The 12,307-nt window shown below is 43.9% G+C and overlaps 1 protein-coding gene across 1 annotated transcript in view; it reads left to right on the top strand.

Annotated features, from left to right (window-relative positions):
• The first annotated feature begins 1,560 nt into the window (after positions 1 to 1,560).
• The window catches only part of LOC126253379 (chitooligosaccharidolytic beta-N-acetylglucosaminidase-like), a 374,039-nt gene continuing 363,292 nt past the window's right edge, over positions 1,561 to 12,307 (top strand). The window contains exon 1 of the mRNA XM_049954667.1: positions 1,561 to 1,728. The gene's annotated coding sequence lies outside the window, so the exon portion shown is untranslated. The remainder of the gene's footprint in view (positions 1,729 to 12,307) is intronic.

The following is a 12,307-nucleotide window of genomic DNA, read 5'->3' as shown; positions in this document are numbered from 1 at the left end:
TGACGTCCAAATTTACCAGTTTAGATTCACAGTCAGTTAATTATTGAAAGGTTATATTGTTGTTGTTGTTGTTGTTGTTGTTGTGGTATTCAGTCCTAAGACTGGTTTGATGCAGCTCTCCATGCTACTCTATGCTTTGCAAACTGCTTCGTCTTCCAGTACGTACTGCAGCCCACACCATTCTGAATCTGCTTAATGTATTCATCTCTTGGTCTCCCTCTACGATTTTTACCCTCCACCCTGCCCTCCAGTACTAAATTGGTGATCCCTTCATGCCTCAGAACATGTCTTACCAACCGATCCCTTCTTCTTGTCAAGTTGTGCCACAAACTCCTCTTCTCCCCAATTCTATTCAATACATCCTCATTAGTTATGTGATCTACCCATCTAATCTTCAGCATTCTTCTGTAGCACCACATTTCAAAAGCTTCTATTCTCTTCTTGTCCAAACTATTTATCGTCCATGTTTCACTTCCATCCATGGCTGCACTCCATACAAATACTCTCAGAAAGGGCTTCCTGACACTTAAATCTATACTCGATGTTAACAAATCTCTCTTCTTCAGAAACGCTTTCCTTGCCATTGCCAGTCTACATTTTATATCCTCTCTACTTCCACCATCATCAGTTATTTTGCTCCCCAAATAGCAAAACTCCTTTTCTACTTTAGAAAGGTTATATATGAGTCACATTTTTTATTGGGAGGTTAGTCACGTTATTATTGCGAGGTTACGGAATAATAAACTGTTGGGAGGTTACACTAAATGTGAATATATATATATATATATATATATATATATATATATATATATATAATTTTATGCATATTTTGTCTTTTGGGAGGATACAATCTTCTCCTACTTACTTTCTCTAATCTCTTCGTCTCCTCATCCACCTCTCTGTATCCATTTGCTCCATACTCTCTCGCTAACCATATCTCCATCCTCCTCTCTCTGACCATATCGACCTCGCCCTCTCTCTTTCCACGTCTGCCTCTCTCTCTTCCTTTTCATCTGCCCACTACAAATGGTGCAAATGGCTCTGAGCACTATGGGGCTAACCTAAGGACATCTCACACATCCATGACCGAGGCAGGATTCGAATCTGCCCACTACAGCTGACACCTGCCTCATGCATCCCCCCCCCCCCCCTCCCTGTCAATGTGGCCCAGATGAAGCTAAAACGTTGGACACTCTTGTTCTAGAGAATAGCGGCGACAGACTGTAGTGCTGTTTATAGATCATTTATGCGCATTGAGAACACTTTCGTTTCCACTCGCCGTCCAGTACGATGTACCTTGTTCTATTAGTCGGAACTCGATCGAGCCGATCGCCTCGTCTCGAGCGCCCGGTGAGTCAGCGAGCCGCCTCCAACTAGGAATGCAAATCGCGCAGCCCGTTACCGGACCGTCCCGTCGGCTCGTGATTAATGCAGGCGCGCTCTGGACGGTCGCTCTGTCGCCCGTTTCCCCAGCCCAGCCCTACCGCCGCCCGCGAGCCGAGGCGGCGAGTGCGCATGCGCGCCGCCGCTACTCTGCATATGAGGCCGCGACGGGCTCGCGCCGCAGCTACTGGCGACTAGGCGCTCGCCGCTGCTAGAAGCGACGCTGCCAGCACCCACCGGCCGCGACAGGGGGCTCGCCGCTGCTAGCAGCTCGCACTGCCGGAAGCACCCACCGCCAGGCACCGGCCTTCTGCAAGCACTTACTGCCAGACACCACAACGCTCGGTAAGTCGCCAGATGCCGTGGCTACGTCACTCGGTGATGCGGATTCTGTAACGTCGACCATAACAATACTAATACTCATTTTGCTGCGTGTTTCTGTGACTGACTACAAGCAACCATACAGACTGTAACAACCCAGTGGCTTTAATTTCGATAACTCTGTTGCAAAAATCACGGCGGTGAGGTTACAATTGTTGCTTTTCAAAGGGAACGAGATACGCTTGCTACCACAAAGTCAGTAAAATCGGAACTTTTGGTTGCTTGGAGAAACAAACTAAGAAGATCAGAAAAGTGAACTGGAAACCGTATTTCTCTCCAACTACCTTATTGTCTGTCACAGTGTGACAGTAGGAATTTCACACAAATCATCATCGTCATCACCATCATCATAGGCATTTACTCGTTGACGAGTATGAAATGTCTTTTGGTAGCGTTATCTGTGGATCATTTGGTGGCTAAGTAGTCCTGTTCAGCAAAATTGGTTCAAATGGCTCTGAGCACTATGGGACTTTAACTTCTAAGGTCATCAGTCCCCTAGAACTTACAACTACTTAAACCTAACTAACCTAAGGACATCACAAACATCCATGCCCGAGGCAAGATTCGAACCTGCGACCGTAGCGGTCGCGCGGTTCCAGACTGTAGCGCCTAGAACCGCTCGGCTACCTCGGCCGGCCCTGTTCTGCACCGCAGTAATGGCATACCCAGTTGGTGTTGTTCCTCTCAAGATCTCTTGTTCTCTTTTGCCATCTCTCTTCCTATTCTCCTGCAATTGTCTCTGCTTTTCAAAATTAAGTGTTCCTTGGTGAACAATTTGTCGCTATTTGGGTCTATCTAGGGCTACAGTTTCTCAATCATTTGTGTTTATTCGACATTTAACTTCAGGACATGTTTTGTTGCCCTCCCTCATTCCGTTGGCCATTATTCAATTGGGAGAACATGATTCGCTTAGGGAGACGGGAGTTTGGCATGCGGAGTTGGTGTATGAGAATTTTTGCTCCAAAATTCTGTTGTTTGTTCGCCGATCCTGCCACTTTACTTTCAATATTCTCCTTAGGCAGCGTCGGTGGTATTTTTCAAAGGCCTTTGTGACTCCTGTAGATGGTCCCCGTTCCACATCCATAAAGAAGTGTAGGCATGATAATGACTTTGTAGACTGTAAGCTTAGTTTCAGCACCCAAATAGTGGTTTTCCAACGCTCTTTTCAAAAGACAGCCATATGAAGTACTTGCACACTTTATTCGGTGTTGAATTTCTGCATCTATGTTAGAATTTGGAGAAAGATGGCTTCCCAGGTATGTGTGATGTCCTTAGGTTACAATTGTTGCTTCTCAAAGGGAACGAGATACGCTTGCTACCACAAAGTTAGAAAAATCGGAACTTTTGGTTGCTTGGAGAAACAAACTAAGAAGATCAGAAAAGAGAACTGGAAACCGTATTTCTCTCCAACTACCTTATTGTCTGTCACAGTGTGACAGTAGGAATTTCACACAAACCATCATCGTCATCACCATCATCATAGGCATTTACTCGTTGACGAGTATGAAATGTCTTTTGGTAGCGTTGCCTGTGGATCCTTTGGTGGCTAACTAATCCTGTTCTGGACCGCAGTAATGGCATATCCAGTTGGTGTTGACTGAATGATGCAACAGGTTTCTTCCTCTCAAGACCTCTTGTTCTCTTCTGCCATATCTCTTCCTATTCTCCTGCAATTGTCTCTGCTTTTCAAAATTAAGTGTTCCTTGGTGAACAATTTGTCACTATTTGGGTCTATCTAGGGATGTACTTCTCCAATCATTTGTGTTTATTCGAAATTTAGTCACATTTGACTTGAGGACATCTTTATGTGGTTTTTTTGCCCTCCCTGATTCGGTCGACCATTATTCAATTGGGAGAACGTGATTTGCTTGGGGAGACGGGAGTTTGGCATGCGGCTGATGTGACCAGTCCACCGAAGTTGGTGTATGACAATTTTTGCTCCAAATTGCTGTTGTTTGTTCGCCAATCCTGCAACTTTACTTTCAGTATTCTCCTTAGGCAGCGTTGGTGGTATTTTTCTAAGGATTTTAAGTGGCGCCTGTAGGTGGTCCCAGTTCCACGTCCATAAAGAAGTGTAGGCATGATAATGACATTGTAGACTGTAAGCTCAGTTTCAGCACCCAAATAGTGGTTACCAAACGCTCTTTTCAAAAGACGACCATTTGCAGTACTTGCACACTTTATTCGGTGTTGAATTTCTGCATCTATGTTTGAATTTGGAGGAAGATGGCTTCCCAGATATGGAAAATACTCTACAATCTCTAGAGGTGTTCCATCAACTGTGGTAATTGGAGCTGTTGCAGTGGAATTTGGGGCTACCTGATAGAGGACCTTCATTTTATCTGTGTTAAGCTCAAGACAAATAGGTTTGTATGCCAGACTGAATGCATATAGGGTAGTTTGTAACGTTATCATACGCGGACTGAAATTCGGTGACAGCAGCTGTGGTTATTTTGCTTTTAGCTCGGAGTCTGCCAAGGTTGAATAATAGCTTACCAAATAGTGAATCAAAGACAGACAAGAAATAAACCCTCGATACGAAAATGAAGAGCAGCTTTAAAAATTATCCACACGCTCATAAAATAGCGTATCTCCTTTTTCCTAGCGTTTATCCCGTATCGTCAGGAGAGGCATATTAATTACTACATTTGGCAACCTTAGTGGTAGATGGTGGTCGGATGCTTTTCCTCTTACCAACCTGTCACCGACAGGACGGAATTTGTGAACCCCAACTGTCTGCTTCTACCGTTATCCCTTGTGAAAGTGGTTAGACGTTTTCTGAATATTTCCTAATCCGATTCCCAGTATTCACCTAGTGGGGTGTGAGAAGCTACCTAAAAACCGCATCCAGGTTGGCCGGCACACCACCGGCCCTCGTCGTTAACCCACCTGAGGCTGGCGCCTCTCCCACTCCCGAAAGCGGCGTGATAACGGCTCTCAAAACCGTACAAAATTCGTCCACAGTTAAATTCCTTGACCTTCATAACTCGTACGAAACCGAAACTAACGAGTGTCTGGGATGACGCCGAACCAACCGCCTTTGCAACGATCACCATACTTACGCAACGGTAACGAGACATATTTCAGTATTATTGTGAAAGTTACTAGTTGGGAGTCACTAACTGAAATCACTCCGAAGGCGGTGCAAAAGTTTGATGGTCGAAATTTGAAGAGCCAGTTGTTAAACAGTGGATCTTACCTTGTAAATTTCGAGTCTAATTTTGATAATCCAAATTTTGCTCACACATACTCTTAGCTTTCCCACCGACAGCGCGTCTCACATGAAAGCTAGAGTGTTTATTATTAGATACATTACGGAAGACAAATTAGAAGCTGAAATGAGGTAATAATTTTCACTGGGGAATGAGAGCACACAAATCGCTTCTTTTCACAGCAAGATGCAAATATAATGTCTCCACTGCAATTCAGACAATCCCTTGGTTACAATTTATCGTTGCCAACTTAAAAGGTACTCACCTGTCACAAATTCTCCTTTTTCAAAATAGTGCGTAGTTTGCGTAACGTCTTGTCACAATGTTCCAGTTGTGTGTCGTTAATGCAAATATCTTTTTAACTCCTGATACTGTAGCGTACACGCTACGCTGTTAACGATTGCGTGCTTCGACTTCTTTAATAATTAATCAGACGCCAGGCGCGTAACGCTACAGCTGTCCGAAACATTAATTGCTATTCGGGCTGCAGGTTCTGTTTATTGATAACTCGTTGAGGGTTTACTAATTATTATTTGATTAGCAGCCGACAAACCTGCATTTCACATCGTTTATAGACAGTTGTTGATCCGTTGCTACGGCAATGCAAAGATAACACTGAAACGCTACGTCACGACTAGCGATTATCTCTTATACACTAAATCGTATTTTCAGTTTAATTAATATTTCCTCATCTAATTATACTGCTCTATAGACTGAAGACTCATATAAAAAAAACGTATGTGTTGTAAAGTCAATTAACATTAGTTAATCACTCACAAACTCCGTTCAACAAAAATTCACCAAAACCAGAGACGCAATTACAGTATCTATATGCCATTGCTTTTTTGTTTCAACCTTAATTTGAATTAGTTAATGTTTGAACGACTATTCTCTCATTAGATCAATATCAATTGTTCAGAGAGACAGATCTTCAAATAAAAATAAAAATATCCATATAATAACATCGAACACATCACAAATTTTTGTTGCGTGCTATCATTATAGAAATTACTGACTCGTATAAAGACGATTAGTTAACTGACTTTGATGTTCAAATGTGTGTGAAATCGTATGGGACTTAACTGCTAAGGTCATCAGTCCCTAAGTTTACACACTACTTGACCTAAATTATCCTAAGGACAAACACACACACCCATGCCCGAGGGAGGACTCGAACCTCCGCCGGGACCAGCCGCACAGTCCATGACTGCAGCGCCTAGACCGCACGGCTAATCCCACGCGGCCATGCTCTACACTTAGCGTCACATTTCTCTAATCTAATTCCCTCATCTCGGCTAATCCCGCGCGGCGACCTTGATGTGCAATCAACCATGCCTAGATATGAACTAAATACAGAACATAATACCAACATTGGTTTTCATTTTTTGACAATATTTCTGCATTTAACGCTGAGAATGTTAGGCCACCAGTTCTCAACCTTGTGATGTTTTTACCACAACATTTTTCGGGTCCACGTTATCCCATTATCAAGAGCTATAAAATAAGGGAACCACTCAATGAATCGCAATACAGGTAGTTCACGTACTGACAACCATATAGAAGTTCTACCAGAATTGCGATTTATTTATTGTTTTCTTTGTTTTATAGCATTTGATATGCGATAATACTGTCCCGAAATACGTGATAAAAATATCACACATTTGACGACTGATGCTGTAACATCTTCAGTACCGATTCATGAGACACTTGTAAGATGGCTTCACAACAGATAATTTGTTCACATGTCCAATCTCCTCTATGAACATGAAACATACATTTGTAGTATTGCATATCAACAGGAAGATAGATGAATAATTGTAATAATTGGTCAGTATCGTCCTAACCGCTGTCTGCTTCACGTCTGCTGTGCAGCGAGCTACCTTAATTTAAGTATTAACTGTATTTTTCTTACTTGTCACTTCTTCTTCCGTGTGGTTTTGCTTTTAGGAAGCTTTAATTGTCGAGTGCTATTAATAGTGTTCCATAGATTTCGTGTTTGTTTTGAATACAGTCAGAGAGAGTCCCTTTAGTCAACCATAGTGCCAGTAGTGCTAGTGTTTGTTTTGAATACAGTCCAGAGACAGGTAGTGCTATTTTCATTGTTTTCTACAAGAAGTGGCTAGCAATCGCAGTTTAGTCAGTAATCAGCCGCCTTTAGAGAATTAGCAGTCTAGTTAAAAGTTGATTAACTCTCTTCAGTAAATTGATTCCTTAGGATGGATAGAATGTGTGACTGCTGTGTACGGACGCAGGAGGAGCTGGCCACTGTTCGCGAACAGCTGAACGTGTTGATGGCCGCGGTCAGCCGTCTTCAGGCTGCTGCCTCGGAGTGTAGCGGCAGTGGGGAGTCTGGTGCGTCGCAAGGTACACCCCAGGTGTTACATGCTTCACCCACTGTCCCTGCTGTCGAGACATCTTCGCGGGTACCGGGCGCGGTTGGGCCACCCTCTCCCCAAGGGGAGTGGCGAGTTCAGCGGCGTTCGCGCCGCACGAGGCGGAGGGTCATTGTGGAGGCTGGCCGTATGGCATCGCCCGTTCTGCTTGTGGCCGCTCCTTCAGCAAGGTCCGAGCAGGCACACGGGGGGAGGGGTTTATTAGTTATTGGGAGCTCCAACGTTAGGTGGGTGATGGAGCCCCTTAGGGAAATAGCGGAAAGGTCGGGGAAGAAGGCCAGTGTTGAGATGTGGAGGAGGCCCTACCGGCGGCGATAGAGAGCACTGAGTGTACCCGACTGCAAATTGTTGCTCATGTCGGCACCAATGACTCCTGCCGTCTGGGTTCAGAGGTCATCCTCAGTTCGTACAGGCGGTTGGTGTAATTGGTGAAGGCGGAAAGCCTCGCTCGCGCGGTGGAATCTGAGCTAACTATTTGTAGTATCGTTCCCAGAACCGATCGCGGTCCTCTGGTTTGGAGCCGAGTGGAAGGCTTAAACCAGAGGCTCAGACGATTCTGCGGAGGTCTGGGGTCCAAATTTCTCGACCTCCGCTATCGGGTGGAGAAATGTAGGGTCCCCCTGAATAGGTCAGGCGTGCACTACACGCCGGAAGCGGCTACAAGGGTAGCGGAGTACGTGTGGAGTGCACATGGGTGTTTTTTAGGTTAGAGAATTCCCTCCCTAGGCCCGACAAGACGCCTCCTGAGACGCGGCAAGGTAGGAGTAGGCAAAATGCAACAGGGAATAACAATATTAATGTGCTAATAGTAAACTGCAGGAGCGTCTATAGAAAGGTCCCAGAACTGCTCTCATTAATAAACGGTCACAACGCCCATATAGTACTAGGGACAGAAAGTTGGCTGAAACCAGACGTAAACAGTAATGAAATCCTAAACTCAGATTGGAATGTATACCGCAGAGACAGGCTGGACAGTGAAGGGGGAGGCGTGTTTATAGCGATAAGAAGTGCAATAGTATCGAAGGAAATTGATGGAGATCCGAAATGTGAAATGATTTGGGTGAAGGTCACGGTTAAAGCAGGCTCAGACATGGTAATTGGATGTCTCTATAGGCCCCCTGGCTCAGCAGCTGTTGTGGCTGAGCACCTGAAGGATAATTTGGAAAATATTTCGAGTAGATTTCCCCACCATGTTATAGTTCTGGGTGGAGATTTTAATTTGCCGGATATAGACTGGGAGACTCAAACGTTCATAAAGGGTGGCAGGGACAAAGAATCCAGTGAAATTTTTTTAATTGCTTTATCTGAAAACTACCTTGAGCAGTTAAACAGAGAACCGACTCGTGGCTTTAACATATTAGACCTTCTGGTGACAGACAGCCCCGAACTATTTGAAACAGTTAACGCAGAACAGGGAATCAGCGATCATAAAGCGGTTACAGCATCGATGATTTCAGCCGTAAATAGAAATATTAAAAAAGGTAGGAAGATTTTTCTGTTTAGTAAAAGTGACAAAAAGCAGATTACAGAGTACCTGACGGCTCAACACAAAAGTTTTGTCTCAAGTACAGGTAGTGTTGAGGATCAGTGGACAAAGTTCAAAACCATCGTACAATATGCGTTAGATGAGTATGTGCCAAGCAAGATCGTAAGAGATGGAAAAGAGCCACAGTGGTACCACAACCGAGTAAGAAAACAGCTGCGGAAGCAAAGGGAACTTCACAGAAAACATAAACATAGCCAAAGCCTTGCAGACAAACAAAAATTACGCGAAGCGAAATGTAGTGTGAGGAGGGCTATTCGAGAGGCGTTCAATGAATTCGAAAGTAAAGTTCTATGTACTGACTTGGCAGAAAATCCTAAGAAATTTTGGTCTTATGTCAAAGCGGTAGGTGGATCAAAACAAAATGTCCAGACACTCTGTGACCAAAGTGGTACTGAAACAGAGGATGACAGACTAAAGGCCGAAATACTAAATGTCTTTTTCCAAAGCTGTTTCACAGAGGAAGACTGCACTGTAGTTCCTTCTCTAGATTGTCACACAGATGACAAAATGGTAGATATAGAAATAGACGACAGAGGGATAGAGAAACAATTAAAATCGCTCAAAAGAGGAAAGGCCGCTGGACCTGATGGGATACCAGTTCGATTTTACACAGAGTACGCGAAGGAACTTGCCCCCCTTCTTGCAGCGGTGTACCGTAGGCCTCTACAAGAGCGTAGCGTTCCAAAGGATTGGAAAAGGGCACAGGTCAATTCCGTTTTCAAGAAGGGACGTCGAACAGATGTGCAGAACTATAGACCTATATCTCTAACGTCGATCAGTTGTAGAATTTTGGAACACGTATTATGTTCGAGTATAATGACTTTTCTGGAGACTAGAAATCTACTCTGTAGGAATCAGCATGGGTTTCGAAAAAGACGGTCGTGTGAAACCCAGCTCGCGCTATTCGTCCACGAGACCCACAGGGCCATAGTCACGGGTTCCCAGGTAGATGCCGTGTTTCTTGACTTCCGCAAGGCGTTCGATGCAGTTCCCCACAGTCGTTTAATGAACAAAGTAAGACCATATGGACTATAAGACCAACTGTGTGATTGGATTGAGGAGTGCCTAGATAACATAACGCAGCATGTCATTCTCAATGGAGAGAAGTCTTCCGAAGTAAGAGTCATTTCAGGTGTGCCGCAGGGGAATGTCATAGGACCGTTGCTATTCACAATATACATAAATGACCTGGTGGATGACATCGGAAGTTCACTGAGGCTTTTTGCAGATGATGCTGTGGTGTATCGAGAGGTTGTAACAATGGAAAATTGTACTGAAATGCAGGAGGATCTGCAACGAATTGACGCATGGTGCAGGGAATGGCAATTGAATCTCAATGTAGACAAGTGTAATGTGCTGCGAATACATAGAAATATAGATCTCTTATCATTTAGCTACAAAATAGCAGGTCAGCAACTGGAAGCAGTTAATTCCATAAATTATCTGGGAGTACGCATTAGGAGTGATTTAAAATGGAATGATCATATAAAGTTGATCGTCGGTAAAGCAGATGCCAGGCTGAGATTCATTGGAAGAATCCTAAGGAAATGCAATCCGAAAACAAAGGAAGTAGGTTACAGTACGCTTGTTCGCCCACTGCTTGAATACTGCTCAGCAGTGTGGGACCCGTACCAGATAGGGTTGATAGAAGAGATAGAGAAGGTCCAATGGAGAGCAGCGCGTTTCGTTACAGGATCATTTAGCAATCGCGAAAGCGTTACGGAGATGATAGATAAACTCCAGTGGAAGACTCTGCAGGAGAGACGCTCAGTAGCTCGGTACGGGCTTTTGTTGAAGTTTCGAGAACATACCTTCACCGAGGAGTCAAGCAATATATTGCTCCCTCCTACGCATATCTCGCGAAGAGACCATGAGGATAAAATCAGAGACATTAGAGCCCACACAGAAGCATACCGACAATCCTTCTTTCCACGAACAACACGAGACTGGAATAGAAGGGAGAACCGATAGAGGTACTCAGGGTACCCTCCGCCACACACCGTCAGGTGGCTTGCGGAGTATGGATGTAGATGTAGATGGAGAATGCTTTCAATACTTATAATCACTTACTGTACAATGTACGCTGCGGCGGAAAAAATTATAAGTGAAAAAGCAAACATGAATACTGTATCATTACAACATATAGAAAATATTTTTATATCTTTAAAACAACAGCGACGTGTATTCCGCCCACTCACAGGTGGCTGTGGATGTTTGAAGAGCACTTAGCTTTAAATAACCGATACAAAATAAATGAGAACAATTTTACACAGACTAGGTTTACTACCCTATGGACATTGTGACTAAGGAATAAATTTTTTATTCTACATTTCAGGTTCAGTTCGCACACAACGTTTTCGTGTCACGTAATGCAGACATAAACAAAAAGGAAAAAAAGTCAGTTGTGTGACACCATACTGTATCCTTGTAAGATACACAACAGATGAGCTGCCACTGTTGAGGTCACCACTGATACAGATCCATCGATACTGGAACAAATACAACCCGTGTTGGCTGCGACGATGCGTGTTAAGCGTCTCTGAGTTTTACGGTTGGCTTGTTTTTGAGCGTACGCCAGCGACGAAGTCGTTCAAGTGGAACACAGAGACGCGGTCGGTCGCGAACACTCGTTCAGAGGACGCATCCGGAAGAGAGCCAAGTAGGGTACTGAATTTTACGGTCGCCTGTCGGAAGAATATTGAACAGTAGTTCGCAAGTCGGCACGTCGTCCAAGATCATAGCACTCATAAAAGATGAAGTTTTATTCGAATCTCGTGGTATGAGATTTTTACTGTAAGTTAATAATACCTTTCAACATAGGATTTAATAAACTAATAAAGCTATCTCAATCGATTAAGCACAGTCAACTTCCCCTAACCGTTCATAGAATAACGTAATGATGAAACAATCCGTCATCGGTAGCAAGAGAGAGTTTTTATGAGAGAACAAGAGCCTCGCACACTTCATCTGGTACCGAAAATTTCATTAACTCTGCACAAATAATATGAGGTTTGCGCAAATAACAAAGTATTCTTCTAACAGAATTTCAGCTTAAAAAGATTTTAATCTATACAAGGTGTTCCGAAGTTCCCCTTAAAACCTTCTAGGACTTGGAGAGGGGAGTGAGTAGATAATACTTACAAGGGAACCTCCCCATCGCACCCCCCTCAGATTTAGTTATAACTTGGCACAGTGGATAGGCCTTGATAAACTGAACACAGATCAATTGAGAAAACAGGAAGAAGTTGTGTGGAACTGTGAAAAAATAAGCAAAATATACAAACTGAGTAGTCCATGGGACACATAGGCAACATCAAGGAGGACGTGAGCTCAGCAGTGCCGTGGTCCCGTGGTAGCGTGAGCAGCTGCAGAAAGAGAGGTCCTTGGTTCAA

This window comes from Schistocerca nitens, chromosome 4 (genome assembly GCF_023898315.1).
Source record: "Schistocerca nitens isolate TAMUIC-IGC-003100 chromosome 4, iqSchNite1.1, whole genome shotgun sequence".
NCBI classification, from domain to species: Eukaryota; Metazoa; Arthropoda; class Insecta; order Orthoptera; family Acrididae; genus Schistocerca; species Schistocerca nitens.
Note: the sequence above shows the minus strand (reverse complement) of the source record. Positions and strands in the feature narration are given on the sequence as shown.